At 42.9% G+C, this 13468-nt stretch overlaps 1 non-coding gene across 1 annotated transcript; it reads right to left on the reverse strand.

Annotated features, from left to right (window-relative positions):
• Nucleotides 1-7080: 7080 nt before the first annotated feature.
• LOC145413556 (5S ribosomal RNA) lies at nt 7081-7199 on the reverse strand. The gene has a single exon (XR_013899741.1). It is a non-coding gene; the product is annotated as a 5S ribosomal RNA (ribosomal RNA).
• Between the last annotated feature and the right edge of the window lie 6269 nt (nt 7200-13468).

Genomic DNA, 13468 nt, shown 5'->3' on the forward strand with positions numbered 1-13468 from the left:
GCGCGCGCACATACACTCACACACTCTCTCTCTCTCTCTCTCTCTCTCTCTCTCTCTCTATCTATCTATCTATCTATCTATCTATATATATATACATACAGTACATATATAAAGAATGAGAGAGAGAGAAAGTCTCTCTCTGTCTGTACTTTTGTATCTATTCATGTCAGCAGTATGAAAACCCAGCGACTACTTTCAGACTATTGCATTAATTACTGTTTAATCAAGAGTAAAGAAACATGTGAAATGGAAGGAGGAAAGAAGCGACGTGGAAAGAGGAAAGAGAAGGGAGAAAGGAAGCCAGGTGAGAGTGAAAAAGAGTGAAGGGTGCATAATGAGTGCAGAAGAAGAAATAAAGGATAAATATGACAAATAAAATTGAAGAGTACATGATGATAAAGGATGGAAGAAGCTTAAGATTTCACAAAGAAGAAAAGGATGCCTAATATTAAGAAAAGGGGAATAGAAGATAAAGAGGGAACTTAGATGGATGCAAGCGGAATAAGACATAAAGGTAAACTGATCAAGAAAGAAGCTAAAAAGTTCATAGTGAGATGGGAGAAAACATTAATATCGTCATCATCACAAATGTTATTTCCTTCCTTTTTAAATCACCTTTATCGCCATCATCATAATCATCCCATTGCATCACATAAATACTATTCATTATCTTCCTAGTTTTATCATCATCGTCACCGGTATCGTCGTCGTCGTCGTCGTCTTCATCATCATCATCATCATCATCATCATCACCATCATGACCAGCAGCATCATCAAGAAAGAGAGAATGAGAAAGGTGGGAGAATAGGAAAATAAAATGACAAAAATGAGAGAAAGGGGGAATTAAAGAATAAGAGGAGGTGAGGAAGCATATGGGGGAATGTGAGAAAGGCGAAATATGAGAGAATTGAGAGAAAGAGTGGGGTGGTAAGAAAAGTGACGAGGAAGAGAAGATGCGAAAAGGAAATGAGACAAAGAAAGCAGGAAGGAGAATTATGGAAGAAAGAATATACTTAGAGAATGAGAGGCGAAAGAGGCAGGCAGGTGAAAAGCGAGAGGAGGAGGAGTCAGGAGATACCGAAAGGAAAAGAAAGAGGTTGTAGAGATATGAGAGAAAGATAATGATAGAAGAATTGAAGATGTATGAAAATGAGAAAACAAACGAGAAGAATGGGTAGTGGGGAACAACAAGATATGAGAAGGGAGAATATCAGGGGAAAGGTAAGAGAACGATGAAAAGAAAAGTAGGGAATGAGGGGAAGAGAGAAGATAAGAGAAAAGGTAGGACTGAGACAAAAGGAGAAAGACGGAGAAATGTTATGTGCGGGGGACAGGTATAGACATCTGTACAGACAACGAGAGAGAGAGAGAGAGAGAGAGAGAGAGAGAGAGAGAGAGAGAATGCTTTACACACACACACACACACACACACACACACACATATATATATATATATATATATATATATATATATATATATATATATGGATAGATAGATAGATAGATAGATAGATGGATAGATAGATTGAAAAAAAAAGGTCATCGAATTTAGGAGGAGAAAGAAGGGTAAAGAAGAGGAGGAAATTAGAGGTCTATCTATCTATCTATATACCTAGGCTGCTTCCCCCAAGGAAAGGGAGGTAGCCGAGACAGGATGACACACTCCCCATTTTCTCATCCATTCAAACACATTCATTCGCATCTTAGCCCCAAAGGGGAGAACGGACAGATCCTCACCGCACCACACCGCACAAGGGTCAACTGCGCAATGCAATCAGTGACATCCACAGTAGGGCCCGACAGCAAAGCTGGTTTATCCCTGCCACATCATAACAGACTCATCCCCTTACCCACACCTGACCTGACTAGCTGATCAGACCAAATGCGGGAGAATATCCCCTTAGGGCTGCGTCATCACTTATTCATTCACAATTTCTCTCCAGTTATTTCTGTCACTCACAGCCACTCTTCCTTGCTCAACAGACATCCCTCTCGCATCCAGCGCTCTCTTCACACTGTCCATCCATCCTATTCGTGGTCTTCCTCTCAGCCTTACACCTCTCACATCAGATCTAGTTATCTTTTTCACCAATCGCTCATTATCCATTCTCTCCATATGCCCAAACCATCGCACACCCTCTGCCTAACTCTACCAGCCATCTCCCGAACAACTCCAGTTCTCCTTCGCACTTTTGTCATTTCGCACTCGATCCATATGCGTCACTCCACACATACTCCTCAGACTTCTCATCTCCATTACATTCAAACTTTTCCTCTCTGCTACACCCATATTCCATGTTTCAGCCCCATATTATGCAGTCGGTACCACAACACCCTCATACAGCCTTCTCTTTACATCCATTCTAAGCGAACGACATCTAAACACTTTTTTCATTCCTCCCAGCACCTTTCCTACTTCATTTATTATAAAATTCACTTCTGCATTTATTCTTCCATCCACAGCAACATGTGACCCTAAATATTTAAAACACTCTACCTCCTCAAGCAACTCGCCATTCAAAACTATATTCATCCCCCTACCATCTACCAACCTCGTACACTTCATCACTTTACTCGTATTCTCATTTACTTTCAATTTCCTCCTTTCACACACCCTTCCAAACTCCTCTACCAACTGTCTCAATCTCTCCTCTGAATCAGCCAACAGTGCAGTATCATCTGCAAACAGCAGCTGCTTCAGATTCCACTCTCCACCATCAACATTCACCAGACTCAGACCTCCACCTAAAACTCTTGCATTCGCCTCCCTTACAACACCATCCATGTAAATATTAAACAACCAAGGCGACATCACACATCCCTGTCGCAGCCCCACTCTCACAGGAAACCAATCACTCACAGCATTTCCCACTCTTACGCGCGCTCTACTATTTACGTAAAAACTTTTCACCCCTTTTAGTAACCTACCATCAAGTCCATACAATCTTAAAACAGTCCACAAAGCCTCCCTATCAATTCTATCATACGCTTTCTCTAAATCCATAAATGCCCAAAACACATCCTTGCCTTTCGCTAAATACTTTTCACACACTTGTCTCACCGCAAACACCTGATCCACGCATCCCCTCCCTCTCCTAAAGCCACACTGCTCATCACCAGTCACTCCCTCTGTACCCTCTCTCTCATAATTAACACTACCATACACCTTACCTACAACACTCAACAGACTTATACCCCTAAAGCTAGTACATTCATACTTATCACCCTTGCCTTTATACAACGAGACCACACAAGCACTTGCCCAGTCAATTGGCACCATACTTTTCACAATGCTCACATTCAACAACCTTACTAACCAGTCAACAATAGTCGCTCCACCACCCTTCAGTCATTCCACAACACACCCATCCATACCTGCAGCTTTCCCTTTTTTCATCTCCTTTACTGCCTTCTCCACTTCCTCCTTCGTGATCAAAGAATCATTCAACTTTCCCAACACATTTATTCCTTGCATCCTTCCATCCGCCACAATCTCAGCCACCCTTTCCTCCTCTACATTTAACTCTTTCAAAATACTCTGCCCATCTCTTCTTTACTGCATCCATCTCAGTTAACATCCTTCCATCCTCTGCTTTTACTCGTTCTTCCTTCCCAGACGAAAAAAGGAAGAGGAGAGGAAGAGACTGAAGAGAATGAAAGGAAGAGGAACGGAGTAAAATACAGGAAGGGAGAAGAGACATAAGGATGAGGAGAAGCTTTGCAATAGAATAGATGAAGTTAGTAGAGAAATTTAAAGGAATTAAGGAATTAACAAGAAGGAAATGAAAGAAGACGTGTAAAGGAAGGAAGAAGGTCATGGAAGTAAAGATGTAAGGAAATGTAATGAAGTAAGAAAGGAGGAGGAGGGGTAAAAAGAAGGGGAAAGGAGGAAGAAGGAAAGAAGAGAGGAGAAGGAAAGGATTTAATGAAGGGTGAGTAAGGAAGCAATAAAGAACGTTCAGCATAAAACGGAAGAAAGAAGGAAAAGAAAGAAAGATGTAAGAATGAGTGTAGAATGAAAGAAAAAAATAAGAAAAAGGGAAAGGAATAAAAGGGAAAAAAAGAAGACACGAGGAAATGAATAAGGAAGGAAGAAGGAAGGAAAAGAGCAAAGTTGAGAGAAGAAATATAGGAAGAAAGAAAAAGAAAAAGGAGGAGGAGAAAGAGAAAGTAAGTAAGAAGGAAGGAAAAGGAGCAAAGATGGAAGAAGGAATATAGAAAGAAGAACAGATTAATAGAAAAGGAAAAAGGGAGAGAAATAAGAGAAGTAAAGGACGATGAAGACGGAGTAAAATGAGTGAAGAGGGAAGGAAGGAAAATACACAGAAGGAAATGAAGGGAAAATACGTAAGAGAAAAGATACACAGAAGGAAAAAAGGGAAAGTACACAGAAGAAAAGATACACAGAAGGAAAAATACACATAAAATACACAGAGGAAAATGATTACATCTTGGAGGGCGTGTAAAAAGAGGGCATTAAACTTGGTGCACGCCTCAGCAGACGAAGCAGCGCCTCTATACAAGTTCAAGGCGTGTTTTACGAGGGCCTGAAGGGCAACTGATCCGTAGGGCCTTGGGTCACCACTACACCTCCCTCTCTCTCTCTCTCTCTCTCTGGCTGAATATAAACATCTGATGGTAAAAAGAAAACTGGGGATAATGCTAAAGGAGTTAAATGTCCTCCTTTGTCTTGAATCGAACCCAGGTCTCAAGGATTGTGTGTCAGATTTCAAGACCTGTATGAAGGGAAGGAAAGGTAAGGGTAAAGGAAGTGAATGAACATATGTACAAAAGAAAGAAGATGTAACATGCAGCAAAAAATGAAGGAGACGAGTAGAGAAGTGGAAAAAAAGAGATTGAAAAGAGGGAAGAAGAGAGAAAAATATACGTGAGAATAGAAAATGATCTAGAAAAGTAGTGAATTAAAAAATGAAAGTTGTCAAGAAGAATATGAAAAAAAAAGTCAGTAAAAAACAAAGTAAAAAGGAGAAAAGTGGATAAGGAATGGAAATTTTAAGCAAGGAGATGAGGACGAAAAATAAAGAATAAAGGGAAAGAGAGGAATGATATAAAACCAAATGAATATAAATGAGTGGGAATAAGAGTAAAAAATGAATAAAGCGTTGGAGGAGATGAGCCTAATAAAAGAATGAGCATAGTATAAAAAAGAAGAAAAGGCGAATGACAGAGATGGAAAATGAAAAAAAAGGAAGGGAAGAATTGAGAGACAAAAACAAATGGCGAAATAATGGAGGAGAAGAAATGGAAAAAGGGAAGATATACGGAGAAAGCGAAGGAAGAGAGACAAAGAGAAAGAAGGAAAAAACTGGAGGAAAGAGGAAAGAAGAGGAGTAATGACGGGGGGGTGGAAAGACTGACCACCAAGTTCACTAAATTAAAGATGAGTCTCTCTCTCTCTCTCTCTCTCTCTCTCTCTCTCTCTCTCTCTCTCTCTCTCTCTCTCTCTCTCTCTCTCTCTCTCTCTCTCTCTCTCTCTCTCTCTCTCGTTCTTCCTCTGTTATTTCCTCGCTTTTTCTTACTCCAGTTGCCATCGTCTTCCCCCCTGTCTTTCTTCCCCTACCGTTTCTCTCATTCCCAACTCACTTCTTCCTCTCTTCCATTCTCTCTTCTCTTCTGCTGTTTCTCTCCTCTCTTATATCTCCTTTCTCTCCATTCTTTTCTCTTCCTACCACTGTTCCTTCCAGTTCTCTCTCAACTCCTACTTCTTGCTTTCACTCACCTCCTCCCTTCTTTCTTCCATTCTTCCCTCCACTCCCACCATTCATCCCTCTCTTATCCCCTACTATTTCTCGCCTGTTTCTCACCCCCTCCCTCCCCTCTCCCTCCATCCCATGCCCCTCCATCCCTCCCCTCCCATTAGCACGCCCATCACCCACACACCGCCATTGTGTCTGCTATAAACACTTACCCCTTAATCTATATAATTCCCTCGATGGCCTCCGCGACTCCTATCACCAAGTCCCCTACCCATTCTCTCTCCCCTCCCCTTCCCCTTCCTCTCCTCCCCCTTCCCCCGTTCATATGGGCTATCCTTCTTTACAGCTCTCTAACTCTCCCACTCCCCTCTACCCTCTTCCCTCCCTTGTGTGTCTCCCTCTTTACAGCTTCGTCTCAAATCCCCCTCCCCTCACTCTTCCTCCTCCTCCTTCCTTATCCCTTACCTTCTTCCCCTTCCCCTCCCCCGTTCTCTCATCTTTCTCCTTTCCTGTTTTGTCCCTTTTTACAGCTCCCTCTCCCTTCCTCCTTCTCTCCCTCTTTTTCCTTCTCTCACTCTTTCCCTTCTCTCACTCTTTCCCTTCCCCTATCCCTTCCCCCTCCTCCTCCCTCTGTATGTCATTCCTCTGGTCACCTCGATCCCCCTTCCTCCTCCTCTCCCACTTCTCCTTCCCCCATCCTCTCTCTCTCTCGCCTCTGTTTACACCTCCCTCCCTCCCTCTCCCTTTCCCTAAACCATCTCCTTGTCACAAAATCTCCCTCGCTCTTCCTCTTCCCCACCCCTATACCGTTCCGTCACCCTATCCACACCTCCCCCCTTTCCCTCCTCATTATACCCACTCTCCCTTTCCCCTATCGTCACCCATTCTCCCATTCACTCGACTTTTCGTCCTTTTATCCGTTTGGTCAATTTACGTCATCCTGTCACCCACTTGGTCATTCGTTACTTCGTTTCTTTATTTGTGTTGGTGGGGTATGAAGTGAGGACGAAGGCAGACACACAAGGATCGGAGAAATAAAGCAGAAATATGGGGTGCACAGTTGAGCCAATGAATATCGGTGCACGCCTAACACGAAACAATTTGGGATCACTGACGACTGCCACTGGGAAACGCACGATGATAATTTCTTGCTTTAATATACCAACATCTTTAAGTACGATATATATATATATATATATATATATATATAATATACTTGTGATATTCTCTATCCAGCAATGATAATACCATCCATCCATTGCCAGACGCCATGTATCCCAAACGGGGTGGTCAAGGGCTCAGAGTTAATTGTTTTACAGGGAGGGGCACTAATCCTTCACCAACCCCACTTGGCACGTAGGGATGCCAACAACATCTGGTTTTCCCAGGCGGTCACCCATCCAAGTACTAACCAGACCCAACGTTGCTTAACTTCGCTGATCGGATGGGAAGCGGTGTACTTAACGTGGCATGGCCGTTGGCCATAATACTGTACAATAGTTGATAATAAATCATAAAATAAGCTTCATGAGACTCCACAAACTATATTCATAATTTGGATGTCACCTACTTGCACCATTTTTTTCTTTTTTATCGACTGTACACATTTAGTCAGAGCGATAGTGTTCTCAGGTAACGAAAAGGAAATATATTTACCTTTTAAGCTGCGTCCCGTGAGGAAGATTATCATAGTTAATTTTTTATGTATCAAAGCACGTACTAATATTTATCATGGCTGCTTCGGAGATTTACACCTTTCCACTGCACTTTTTCGTGATTAGCATCTTATTCATGTGTTAGGTTATTTTCCCTGCTCAGTACTCAAGATGGAGCGATGGCAGTTTTACGCCTAATTAAAGTGAACAGGGTGTAGCAGCAGTTAGTGAGATAATTAGGTGCCCCGATAGTCACCCTCACACAGCGTCACACCCTCATGCAGCGTCACACCCTCAAGCAGCGTCACACTCTCATACAGCGTCTCACCGTCATATTGCGTCACCCTCATATGCGTCACACACTCTCACAGCGTCTCATTTTCACGCAGTGTCTCATCCCCATACAGCGCCACCCTCGTACAGCGTCACCCTTTACAGCGTCACACCCTCACACAGCGTCACCCCCATGCAGCGTCACACTCTTACACAGCGTCGCACCCTCATACAGCACCTCACCTTTATACAGCACCACCCTCATACAGCGTCACACCCTCATACAGCCTGTGGTTACTAGGTATGTCTAGCCTGCATCCCACATAAGAGAGTACAGACAGCAGCAATATACGAAATCAAATTACGTTCCATCTGACTCATTGCTTTAGAAATTATCGTCAAAAATATGGAGCTTGCATTCCACTTGTCGGTTGAATCTGCAAGCATTGGGCCATAAGTGTGTTGCTCTTGTACACTGTCGAAAGTTGCAATCTGTAACCATTCGGCCAGAAGTGTGTTGCCCTGGTGCACTGTTGGGCGTGGCAATTTTGACGAGTTGCAGGTTGTGTTGATGTACTTTCGCCACCTAAAGTCCTGTCATCTCTCGTGCTTTTCTGTCTACTGCCTTTGAAATTTTGTATCTTGAATCCGAAGCAAATAACACTGAGGACACTGATCTGAGGGTCGCGTGCTTAAATGTCAAATCAGCAACTGGAGTGTTAACCCCTAATTTCTGACAGCCATTTATGGAACACCTGTGGTTATTAGGTATGATTAGCCTGCATCCCATACCACAGAATGCAGTCAGTGCCCATAGAGGAAAGCCAGATAAGTTTCATCATTGTCAAATACTTTAAAAACCATCGTCAGAAATTTAGGGTCTGCATCCCACTTCGCGATCTCGTGTCTAAATATACACCTCTTCGATAATTCCCTCTCTCCAACCCACCTTGATCATTGTGACCTCTCTTGTGACCTCTCTTGTGGCCTCCCTTGTGGCATCATGTTATTAAACAGACATGCTGTTTGATCGTGGCATCCTTAGACGTCTGATTATCGAACTGCACAATGGCTCGTATTCTCGCCGATTAAGGAAGCTCCGTAGCACCTAGTTCCTAGCGATATATTTTTGGATCCGGCTGGTTAACATAATGGTGCATGCTATTTATGAAGAATATTGTGATACTAAAATTATTTAAATAACACAAAAGAGGATTGCGAGGTATAATACTCAATATAAATCGATTAGGAAGTGGTGTTAGGGGGCTTCCTACGAAAATACAGGTCTACCGTAGAGCTCACATTCTCGTCGGTTAAGAAAGCTCACTAACATCTTTTCCTAAAAAACTTATTTGGCTTACTACCCTTCCCTCACCGTGTTACATAAATCCTTCCAATATTGCCATACTTTCATTAAATAACGTAGAAAAAAGATATTAACCAACCATATCCAAAACTAAATTGCTTAGGAAAAGGTGTTGGGGAGCTTCCTTAACCCACGAGAATATAGGTCTAGGTATGACTTGGCTTCCATTAATAACATTTAATCTGTCGTCATCTTTTACTCACGAGGTCAGTTTTGCTGCGATCATGTCATTTTACTGTATTCGTTCATTTATTGGGCATTTCATTCTCTCATTCACTTATTCATTCATTTGGTATTTGTAGCCTCATTCATTTCTTCATTCCTTCGTTCAACACTTACTTGATTCAATCATATAATCAATGACCACTTCATAAAGACATTCATTTGTTCAGTCAACGCTTCATTCATACATTCATTCACCTGATTAACCTTTGCTTCATCTGTTCAGTGTTTTATTAACAATTTCTTTAATCCATTCATTCATTTGGTCACACTGTCTTCATTCATTTGGTCCTTTTTCTCTTCATTCATTAGGTTATTAATTTCTTCATCAATTTGGTTATTTTTTTTTGTCTGGTTAGGTGTGTCCATGTGTTTTTTAGTTTTTATTCTTTCTTTCATAATTTGTGTGTGTGTGTGTGTGTGTGTGTGTGTGTGTGTGTGTGTGTGTGTGTGTGTGTGTGTGTGTGTGTGTGTGTGTGTGTGTGTGTGTGTGTGTGTGTGTGTGTGTGTGTGTGTGTGTGTGTACAGTTGTGGCCCACATACTCCGGCCTCCTCACAGGGAGAGGGAATATGTGTAACTCTCGTTTCATTTAAGCCCGTGTCCCATATTCAAGTTCATTTTCGAGAACGGCCCCGATCACCACAATCTTACCCTAGAAGTATGATCTTGGTGGAATGCCACGATCATACCTCAAACGGCAGGCCTAAACGACCATTTCATGACAGTCACATTAGTGCTAAGATACACAAAGACATTGCTACGACATCCCATGACACCCTACGGAAGCGTCACGTTATCCTAACGACACACTACGATCATCCATCAGTTAAAAAAAATAACCGTCACTTTGACTCCATATCACGCCAAACCATCGCCATGACACTCTACGACAAGCTACGACACGCTGACGTAGCGTGTCGTAAGTTATCGTGGCGTGCTTTAGGTACAACTTTACCTGTCGTAGGTATAACTTCGTGTGTCATAGCCGATCTTCGGGATCCGATCTCCAAGTTATTGTTACCACACGTCAAGGCACACCTACCGACAAGCTACGACAACCTACGACAAGCTAAGACACGCTAAGCCACAGTCAAGACAAATGACGTTACTGTCACGAGATGTCACGTTGTCCTCCTTGTCGGCGCCCACGTTGACAATTTTTGAACATTCCAAGAATTGTCGTAGCACGCTAAGAACCGCGAAGAATGACCAAGTTCTCCACATCAGCGCTACGTCAGCGCTAAGTCATGCAACGTTACTTATGAGGACATGCTGCGACACACGAAGACATGAAGATCTTGGCATGTCGTGGGAAAGTTCCTGACAGTGGGACATAGGCTTTATGAGACTAATTTACACTCAGGCTATATTTGCATGTCTGGGGCTGCCTACACAGTGACTCACCGCCCAGTGAAGGAGGGAGGAGGTGGTCTATTGGTTAGCACAACGAATCCACAACTGAAAAAACCCGAGTTCGATTCCCGGGCAGGTCAGAATTATAAAGTTTGCTTCTTTACTATTTTCTCATCCAGGTTGACTAGTGACTTAGATGTACATTTGATTGTTACGTGTTGTATTCTTAGGGAAAATTGTGATCTGGTAAAATTTATTGTCTGGCTAAATGACTCTCGTGTGGTCGGTAGGCATTAATTCTAAGTCTTATTAGTAAAGGGAAGGTGGGGCGAGGTTCATATCCCTATGTCTTCAGTGAACCAAGTGTGATTTTTCTCCATATATGTATTTTTTTTAAATTGATTAAGTTAGTCTCCATTTTTATATTTATACATCTATCGACCCACCTGTTCATTCATATCTCGATCCACCTATCCATTCATCTCTCTCTCTCTCTCTCCCCCTCTCTCTCTCTCTTTCCATTCCCTCCTTACACCCCCTTCTCCTCCACGACCTCTCACCTGTGTGGGAGGCCAGGTGAAGTCTTGTTACCCTAATTACCAACCTGTTCCTCCTGGCTCGACCCTCACTCTCTCTCACTTGTTTCACCTCATTCTCGCTTAGGCTCTCATTCTCTCACTCTCACTCACCAGGTCACTTAATTTACCTCACACTCATTAACTCATCCACTCACTCCATTACATATTTCAACTCTTCCTCACGCATTCACTCACTCACTCACTCACTTTCACGTTTTCATTTATTTAACCTCTCTCTCTCTCTCTCTCTCTCTCTCTCTCTCTCTCTCTCTCTCTCTCTCTCTCTCTCTCTCTCTTTCACCATATAGGTTACTTGCTTCACTTCATCCTCACTCACTCACCCACATATTCGTGATTATTCTCTCTCACATTCATCAGACTCTCAGTTGCCTTACTTTCCCCTTGCTCACTGACTCTCAATAATTCTCTCTCATTCGTTTATTCTCTCTCTAGCTTTCTCTCTCTCTCTCTCTCTCTCTCTCTCTCTCTCTCTCTCTCTCTCTCTCTCACTTGTACTGACTCTCTCTCACTTTCATCATTCTCTCTCACTCACTTCTTTCCCACTATCCTCACTTCCTTCCTTCCTTAAGCACTAATTCATTTCTCTCGATTTTTTGTGTTATTCCCACTCACTTTTCCATCATCCTCACTTCCTTACTTATGTACTTATTATTTCTCTCTCTCTCTCTCTCTCTCTCTCTCTCTCTCTCTCTCTCTCTCTCTCTCTTTCACGCAGTTATTCAGTCGTGCTCTCTCAGTTATTTTACTTCATCTGCATAATTTCTTCCCTCTCTCGCGCACCCACTCCCCCCCCACACACACTGTCTGTCTGTCTTTCTGTCCGTCTGTGCGTCTGTCTGACTGTCTGTCTGTCTTCATCAGGTTGACTCGACCATCACTCTTTATCTCACTCCCACTCACATTCTCTCACTCATTGTCCTACTCCGTAACTCATTCACTTCAACCCCCGTGCTCACTCCCTCCCTCACTGGCTCACTCCTTCCCTCACTGGCTTACTCCCTCCCTCACTGGCTCACTCCCTCCCTCACTGGCTTACTCCCTCACTCACTGGCTTACTCCCTCACTCACTGGCTCACTCCCTCACTCACTGGCTCACTCTCTCACGCCCTGGCTTATTCTTTCACTCACTGGCTCACTCCCTCACTCACTGGCTCACTCTCTCACGCCCTGGCTTACTCTTTCACTCACTGGCTCACTCCCTCACTTACTGGCTCACTCTTTCACTCACAGGCTTTCATCATTAATTAGTTACATATTCTACAACCATTGCTCACACTGGTGCACACCCTTACTTATTACGTTCCGAGAGAGAGAGAGAGAGAGAAGCTTACATAAGTGGAGAGATTGTGGTCAAATGCTGAAGAAGTGGGCTACTGTCTGAATATAAGTGGCAGAGAACAGTTTGAATACAGGCAAGATATCTATACTTCGTTCACCTTAACATGGCTAAGAATTATGTATTTTCCACCTTATTTCACATAGCATTTTCGCAGGATAAGGCAATACAACGGCTCTCCATCTTTTGCACTGCCCTTCTTCGTGACTAGCATCACATTCTAGGGTTAATCGCTCTCTTCAACCCAATTTTCATGGTAGTGATAGTAATTTTATGCCTCGTTATGGTGAACATTGTACAGTTGCGGTAAAAGTCTAACTGACCGTCCTTACCTTAGCACTTCTTCTTGACTAGCATCATATTCTAAGGTTAATGTCTTGCTACAGCTCAGTTTTATACCTAGTTAAAGTGAACATTCTATAATTGCTGTAAAAATTCTAAATCTTTCATAAGACCTACACACGTCATAGAAACACCCCCTGTAAAATAATCCCACCAGTCTTCAATGAGTCAGTCCTAGAAAGTATTTAGTACGGAAAGTAGGTAGGTGGGGCGCTCTCCATCCACTCACTCAATGTAGTGCTGCTTTGGGTGTCTGCCCTTTCCTCTCTTCCTTCCTTCCTCTTTTGTCTTTCTTTCCTTCATCCTTTCCTATTCCTTCTGCCTACGGGTGACTCTACATTCCCTCTTCTGTCTTTCTTTCCTTCATTCTTTCTTCTTCCTTCTGCCCATGGGTGACTCTACACTGATTGACAAACCAAATGGTTTCCTGTACACCAGGAAACCATTTACTACGCTGGGTGGTAACCATATAACCAAATTATGGCACCTGGTAGTTTAGTGGGTAATTTACGCGCTCCAGTCGAGTTGAGCCGGTGAAGATTTATATCCAAGGAGCGGTTGTGGTTTATTGTTCATGTTGTGCCACTCAGGGATGAGTGAGGCT

Source organism: Coenobita brevimanus, chromosome 96 (genome assembly GCF_032717465.1).
Source record: "Coenobita brevimanus isolate Jiangsu-jjx chromosome 96, ASM3271746v2, whole genome shotgun sequence".
Classification (NCBI taxonomy): domain Eukaryota; kingdom Metazoa; phylum Arthropoda; class Malacostraca; order Decapoda; family Coenobitidae; genus Coenobita; species Coenobita brevimanus.